Here is an 8,370-nt window from a genome sequence, read left to right as displayed (position 1 = left end):
TGTTCCATGTGCTGAATCACAATTTAAATCAGAAAAGGTCAGAGAAACAAATTGTTTGTTTCAGCTTACTTCCACAAAAGTCCCAGAGGCAAAGTGTAGAGGAGGTGACATTCACTCAGCAGTTTGTACACACCTACGTTCTCCCTGAGGAAACTTTGCTAAACTTGCAGGGTTTTTTTGCATTCTGTGATAGGTCACTTAGCAGGCAAAATGACAACCATACTAAATACAACTTCCTACACTTACTATTACATTCTGCCAAAAGATATTTTTTATTTTGGATGCAAAGATACTCACTAACATTTTTAGCAATGCAATTCAGTGGAGTGTTCTTTAAACAAATTTTGGACACTCATTTATCTGGTGGGTGCATTATGGTCAATCTAATCATGTCACAGGATACTTTTAAGATTCTGGGAAGAGAGGAAGACAGTGAAAGCTGAGAGTGTTGCCAATGTCATTGGTAATTACATTTCTGATGTCCAGTATCTGACTTACTTTAACCCTATGTTCAGAATAGCAAGAGACAAAGTGGCAGACAGCCATCCATGTTCCTTTTACATGTGGATCACAGCGCCACGATTCCGGTGAAAGCCGCTAGTGACGTAAAGCGATAAGTGACATTTAACTGGAATTTTTTCAAATCTGTGCAAAATTAGTATGACATGGTATAGGGATAACCTTATACACTTGGCTTGAATGAGATGCTTTTGGTCTGATATTTCTTCACATTTGAAATATTTCTTTAATTTGAGTAAAGATTAATTCAAATGTCATTCAAATTTAATTTCTGCCAGCAATTACTTTACACACAAGTGAAGTAACACAAGACACACCCTTGACAGACAAAATAAAAGACAGCAATTTCATTTTATCCTGTGATATATGATCTCTCATTAAACCTGTACAGAGACATTACGAAGAAAAATACATTCAGAAGGAAGTAGCAGAGACAGTTGGTGCCCTTTATTGCTTCACTTATGAAAATGTATTGCTTTGCTAATCAAAAGATAGTATAAAGCAAAGCACATTACACCTGCATCTAACTTAAATGTAATTTAAACAAAAGTGCTGTGTTTATATGGTATTGTGATCTGAACCTTATAAATAAAAAAAAAAATAAAAAAAAAAATCACTACATGCCAGTGTCACTACTTGCATATTAGCATAAACCTTGGGCTACTGAAAATCATGTTCCATATTGTCTTTGTTATTATTTCTAAACCTAAACTGCAAAGACCATGATTAAGAATTGATGCACATATTTTATCAAAGCAGTACACAATCAAAGTGCATTAAATGTTAATCTCCCAGTATCTCGTTTACATTCTGTTTGTAGGCACACATAACCTTGCTAGTCCCTAAAAATAGACATCAAACGCAACTTTAACGCAAAGACATCAAGCACCGTTATGCACCTGCATATTAAATATCCATGCATAGGTCTGTTTGAATGGTTTCTTTAATTTGAATGTTGTTGAATGCTAAAAACTGGAAAAGCTACAGTAGACACAAGTATAAATCCTGGGAAAAACTTTTACTGGAAGATGCCAGTGACTGGAATTTGGTTCCACCTGCACAGTGGGACCTGAAGAGAAGCTCGACAATTAATGAGACAGCTTGGAGATGCATTCTAGGCCTGGCAAAGCCCTGAGTGCAGAATTGAGAAGGGAATGAAGCTGTCTCTCCAGCTTGCTTTCAAAGATTGCCTTCAAAGATACAGATTGATCTGTAGCTCTGTCACTACGTTAGATGAGAGGAAAGAGAGAGGGATGGGCCAGCCATCTTTAGGGCTGACTGCTCTGATTTAGCCTGCAGCAGCAGCAGAAGCAGCATCCCACAGCCAGGCCATGCCTCCAAAGCTTCAGACTCCTGGGAAGGCGGTATAACATGCTGAAAGTGAGCTATGGCCACTGCCCTACATGTAGCATCTGCCAGGCAATGAAAGAATCAACCCACTCCACCCCTTTTCTCACACAGCGACAGATGGAAGCAGCCTGAATGAAAAAGTCCACCATCAAATTTCCATTAGGTTGCCTAAGAAAAAGAGAAATCTGTGTTGCTGAGACAACTGTCATTTCATCAATAAACAAGATAACTAACCAAACAAATTGACTATGCATGCTAAAGATCCAATTAAACTCTGACAATGGTCCAAAAATAGTCTGCTGCATTATTTACACATTCCATAGACATTCCACCCACAATGCATGCTGGAGTCGGATGTAAGACAATGCTATTTTTCCCCATATTTGCGGCGTAGTGCCACCCGAACAGGTCTCACATGTAATATGTATTTTTCTTGCATATTAAGCTGGAAATAGAATACAGGGGAAATTTGCTGGAGAGCCAAAGACTGCAGGCAATACATTTGATCATGTTAGACAGGTTTTTTTTTTTTTTTGGGCTGGTGATGTTCAAAGCAATCTGCCACATGTGGGGGTGCTAAGGATTTGGTAATGTATTCAGAAAGTAACCCAAAGCAACACACATACAAAGGAGATATCATCAGCAACGGCACATATCCGAGGAAAATAAAAAAACATTAGACACAGGAACCTGGCACACTGTGGCTCGTTTTCACTCATGCTGAAAACTGCTCAGTGAAACGTGCAGACGCCTCTTCAGCATTTACACCTATTTACTGAAGGACTTTGAACCCAAGGTTAAACTACTTTGTAGTCAGTGGAGTGAGGAGATGGAGGAAATCTGACAGATAACGGTGTGCCTTACCATTGCCTCATGTGTGTGTCTCGTAGGAGGCAGTCCTGTAGTGAGAAACCGAGACGAGAGAGAATGTTGACTATGATGAGGCCTGGGCCATGTTATGAAGAAATTTTCAACAGTCCATAGCCATTGATGAATAATATCTTCATTCCCTTCAAACAATCCAAATGCCCTCTAAAGATTCTCTTGTATAATGAACAGCATGTGCTGCCATGATACAACGTATGAGGCAAATGTGTGTGTGTGTGTGTGTGTGTGTGTGTGTGTGTGTGTGTGTGTGTGTGTGTGTGTGTGTGTGTGTGTGTGTGTGTGTGTGTGTGAGTGACAAATTGGCAACTGTATCAAAATGTCACATGTGAGTAGCATATTCAGTGAATTTGAAGTTGCCAATTTGTGACACACACACACACACACACACACACACACACACACACACACACACACACACACACACACACACACACACACACACACACACACACACATGCACATCAAGTATTTAATCCTCTCCCGGTCCAAAGACATGTATTGGTAGGTTGATTGGCATCTCTGGAAAATTGTCCGTAGTGTGTGATTGTGTGAGTGAATGAGAGAGTATGTGCCCTGCAATGGGTTGGCACTCCGTCCAGGGTATATCCTGCCTTGATGCCCTATGATGCCTGAGGCTCCCCATGACCTGAGAATAGTTCGGATAAGCGGTAGAAAATGAATGAATGAATGAATGAATGAATGAATGAATGAATGAATGAATGAATGAATGAATGAATGAAAATAAAAATAAACAAACAGACAAATAAATTACCTATACAAATAAACATTACAACCACTACTTTTACAACTACTAGTAATACTACTACTACTACTATTAATTATTATTATTATTATTATTATTATTATTATTATTATTATTATTATTATTATTATTATTATTATTATTATTATTATTATTATGTGTGCATTGGTCATGGTGGCTTACTCGTAGCAAGTTTTCCTTGCACCTTTGGGACTGGAGGCTCGATTCCCACCTACACCCTCTGTGCATGCATGCATCTCCCAGGTCATAGGTGGTTTCCTTTGGGTTCTCTGGTTTTCTCCACCAGTTTAAAGACATGCATTTTAGGCTGACTGGCATCTCTAAATTGTCTGTAGAGTGTGAATGTACAGAAAATGGATGGATGGCTGGATACATGGATAATAATACAATAGAATATATTATTGTATTAAGGAAATTGTTTGTTTTTAGTCTGTAACTACTTTACAGGGTCATGGGCTTAGAGTCAATCCTGGCAAAAACCGAATGCATGATAGTGAAAGGGACACCAGTTTATTATGGAGGATCATTCACAAATTCATTTAAATCCTCATTCACACCTACAGCCAATGTAACATATGTGCAAGTTGTGGAACACCTCACTGATAGTGACCAAAGCTCAGGCCTTCCTACTGTACCTTCCTTCCTTCCTTCCTTCCTTCTTTCCTTTCTTTCTTTCTTTCTTTCTTTCTTTCTTTCTTTCTTTCTTTCTTTCTTTCTTTCTTTCTTTCTTTCTTTCTTTCTTTCTTTCTTTCTTTCTTTCTTTCTTTCTTTCTTTCTTTCTTTCATACTGGCAATCCAAAGTGTATTCAAACCTAAGGCCTAGTGTTCCTGATAGCATTCAAATACACCAGAGCCACGCCATTACAGAACCATTACAGAAGATGAGTGCATAATAAACAACCAAACAAATAAATGTATATCTTGGTGTTCAAAATATTATTGTTACAAAGCTTATTGTGTATAAATAATATTCATCCATAACACTGACTTGTTAAAGTGTATGCATTGCTATGTGTGGAAAATGTCTCCCAAGATTATTTACAATATTTATGAGGCTAGGAATTTATTCAGGTTTGGTAGTATATAATTTGTTTTTCCACTCTATTCTTGTAAGGCAATTTTGAAGAGGTTAAAACAATGCTATCATCTTTATCTGCATAGATGGAGCTGCCCTCATCTACCCACTCAATCAATTCTAAAAAGCTGGCTTCATCTCAGTCAAATCAAAAACCAAGGCCATACATCCATTCGCCAGTACTGCAGTGCACACACAAAAGCCTAATCTATCTTTCCGCAGATCTTCAATCGAGTTTGCTGCTTTTTCGTTGAAATTAATTACTTGAAGCACAAAAGTGTGCCTGTGGTCCCGGTGGGATTGTTAAGCAGGCCACATGGTGTTTCAGATGGCTGAATACATTCCTGATGGAGGGGTTGATTGAGAAAAATGAAAAGTGCAATATAATGATACCAGTTCTTTTCAGAAAGCCAGAATGTAGTACTGAGGGCCCACACAAATGACGGAGGCTGTTCTTTTCGAAAAAAAAAAGTGCTAATGTGGCAACCATGGCAGCTTCTAAAAGACCTGAGAAAGTTTCTGCATATTGCTTACATAAATCCAAATGTTTCCTGTTTATAATATCCTTAAATCTTTGTTTTGCACCATTTATAATATAGCTCATTTAAATAGCTATGGAATATATAGAATATTATGGATAATATAAATATCTAGATTTTTTGCCCGAGATATCATCAGTACAGAAATCTGTGACATTAATTTGTGACCCTCCCAAATGTATTCATAGTAATACCCACAGTGATTATTTCTACCAGGAATTAACTGCTCTTGGCTTAAATGCACAGTAATCTTTGCACTAGAATAAGGTTATATTTTAATGTGCAGGTTCCTGTTGATTTAAAACAGGGACATGCACTAGTCATCATTTTAAAGATAATTAGAATGTCCTAAATAAAAAAGAGGTATAAAGCACTTCCTACTTACATTTAATTGCTTCCCAAGGCTATATTTTCTATGGCATTTGGGAAAAAAAAAAAAAAAAAAAATCTTTCTTGGTATTTGAACATTTTCCTTTAAAATGCTAAAATGCCCCATGACCATACATATGGTCTTGGAATAAAAATTATTAATTTTGACAGTGCCTCCATCTTATGAACCCAGATTTATCAATTTAAAAGTGAACGTTTGCCAGGTTTAAGACATGTCTACAATTTGAAGCACAAGAGCAGACAGATTACTTTTATCTGTAAGGCTGGAATTAAATTCTTGTGTATATGTTCTTATAGGAAAATCACTAGTGCCAGTGTGGTGTGATGAAGCCCTATGAAGAGGGTTTACTGTTACCACTACATAGTTTTCATAGTTTTCATTAATTTTCCTATAATCCACATATATGAAGTCTTTTATTTATTTATTTTTTAATTTATTTAAGAACATCATACTTTAATACTAGTTCCTTTAACTGTTGTGTGACACATTTACATTATACCAGCTATAAATTATAATTCCCTCATCAGCCTTTCTTTCTTTCTTTCTTTCTTTCTTTCTTTCTTTCTTTCTTTCTTTCTTTCTTTCTTTCTTTCTTTCTTTCTTTCTTTCTTATTAAACCTATGCTTTTTGCACCATCCACCATAACAGTTTTCGTAAATGAGTTGTTACTACAGAAAGAATAATGTATAAGACTGGGTGCATTATTATACAGTAAACCTGCAATTTGAATTACTGTCAAAGCTGCAGTTATAGCAAATGAATCAAAACATTCTGAAAAATTAGATCATTGAATTCAGCAGCACAATGGTATAATTTTTTAACAAAGGAAATGTATTCCTCTGGAAATTATGTAAAAGTTAAACTGAGTATGATGTGTTCCTGGGAAATGAGAACGTAATATTTTTGTTTCTTAGTACTGTCACATTTTCCTATGCAGATGGTGAAGCATGCCAGAATAACTACCGTGTCCTTTGGATGCACTAAACCATATTGTTGCTTGGCTTGAGCTGATGCGAGAAGGAACACACTCTTGCCACTGGCACCAGTCGGCTCAGTGCCCACAAAGTGCCAGGCTACAGAATCCAGCTTGCTGTCAGTGTGAGTTATAGCTCTGTCACACCAGCCTCTGAAGCACCAGCACCATGAGATCCTCCAGGCTGAGCATCCCATGAGCTTCGTCTACTAACAGCTTCTGTCCTGTTTCACAATGATTTCAGTGAGCGACCTATATTACTTCTTTATATGATTGTGGGTAATTTTAGAAGCTTTTTTGGGTACTTTTTTGAGTACTGCCTGTAGGTAGCATTTTGCCTTTTGGCACTATCTCACAAATAACTATTCTTGGGAGCTAAACAATTTCTTACAATGACTTTTATGCTGTTTTTTTTGGTTGCCAGGTGATTGTATTATAGTCTGCCTTTTAGGTAGATGCTAAAAATGTTTCTGAGGCAGTAGAAGCTTAAATAACCTTCACGAATGCTATTATTTACAGACCTTCACCTCTTAAACTACCACAGAACCCGGAAACTGATAAGCAAATATGTATGCCGTGCACACCGAGCCAGAACCTGAAACACATCCCTCTTCGTTCCCCACCTTAATCAAATGCTATTGATTTCCTTAAGTGAAGCATTGATTTATATGACACCTTCTACTGAAATATTCAGACTGAGAGGGGGCGGATGGACTAGCAGGGGTAAAGAAATCTCACTGTTTTATTGCTGACAGCAAGGGAAACTGTGAATCAGGGCTTTTGACTGACAGCTAGTGTTATTCATATCCATGCAGGAGTGCATTAAGAGCCACTGGCAAGGACAACATTGCAAAACACTGACTCATAACATTAATTGACCAAGTTTATATTTGCGAAGTAAGAAAAACAATACTGTTGGTACACTAGGTCTCTTTATATATCAACAAAAGCAAAAATAAGATCTAAAAGTGTCTAGTCAACAATAATATCTAATATGGACAATTGAAAACTAAATACTTCACTTTTAAATATGAAAGTCTTTTAGGACTTTTCAGGATGGAAGAACAAACTTCAGCAGTTCTGGTAGAGTATTGGTTTTTCTTCATGTACAGTTTTACGTTTTGAAAAATGAAAGTTAGTGCTGTCCCTATATCGAATATTAATATTAAATACAAACAAATTTGTTTTTGCTAAAATGCCTAAAACAATACAAGGCTGCACATGTTAAAATGTAATTCATCAAAAAGAGGAAATTCACAAACGTTTGTATTTATTCGGATAACATTTGTCCTGTTGACTTTATGAAAAACAATTTTTAAATTATGCTTCATTCTAAATGTATAATAAATAAGTCATTTTAAAACCATTTTGATTTCGATTTCAGTCTGGAATTTTCATTTTGGTGAAAATCTGTATCTTTCAAGGTTTCTTCCTCAAGTTGTTTCGAAGTGATTTTTCTTCTAACTGTCAGCTTTTGCTTGCTCATCTTAAAATCATAACCAGATTCTGAAAATCTGCTTTGTGAATATAATCTATAAAAGAAGTAGGCATTTTCACCATTCAGGTTATTGATCTAAAAATACACAAATAGTTAAAATACCATTCAGTACAATAAAAAAACAAATAAAAAATCCAAATTCAAATGATTCATATGGCCTAGCCATGCTTGTTGGTAGACCGTGATATTACCAATTTTTTCCTTTCAGTTATTGGTATGGGTAATAAATGTTGGGGAATTCTTACAGCCTGATTCTTGAGACTGTATTACTATTCCTGGTCTGTCTCTTTTTGTTTACATACAGTATATGTGAATATATTCTATTTTTCATTCTGTGATTATACAGACAATGT

The sequence above is a fragment of the Tachysurus fulvidraco genome, chromosome 3 (genome assembly GCF_022655615.1).
Source record: "Tachysurus fulvidraco isolate hzauxx_2018 chromosome 3, HZAU_PFXX_2.0, whole genome shotgun sequence".
In the NCBI taxonomy this organism is placed as follows: Eukaryota; Metazoa; Chordata; class Actinopteri; order Siluriformes; family Bagridae; genus Tachysurus; species Tachysurus fulvidraco.
This window is presented reverse-complemented; position numbering follows the sequence as displayed.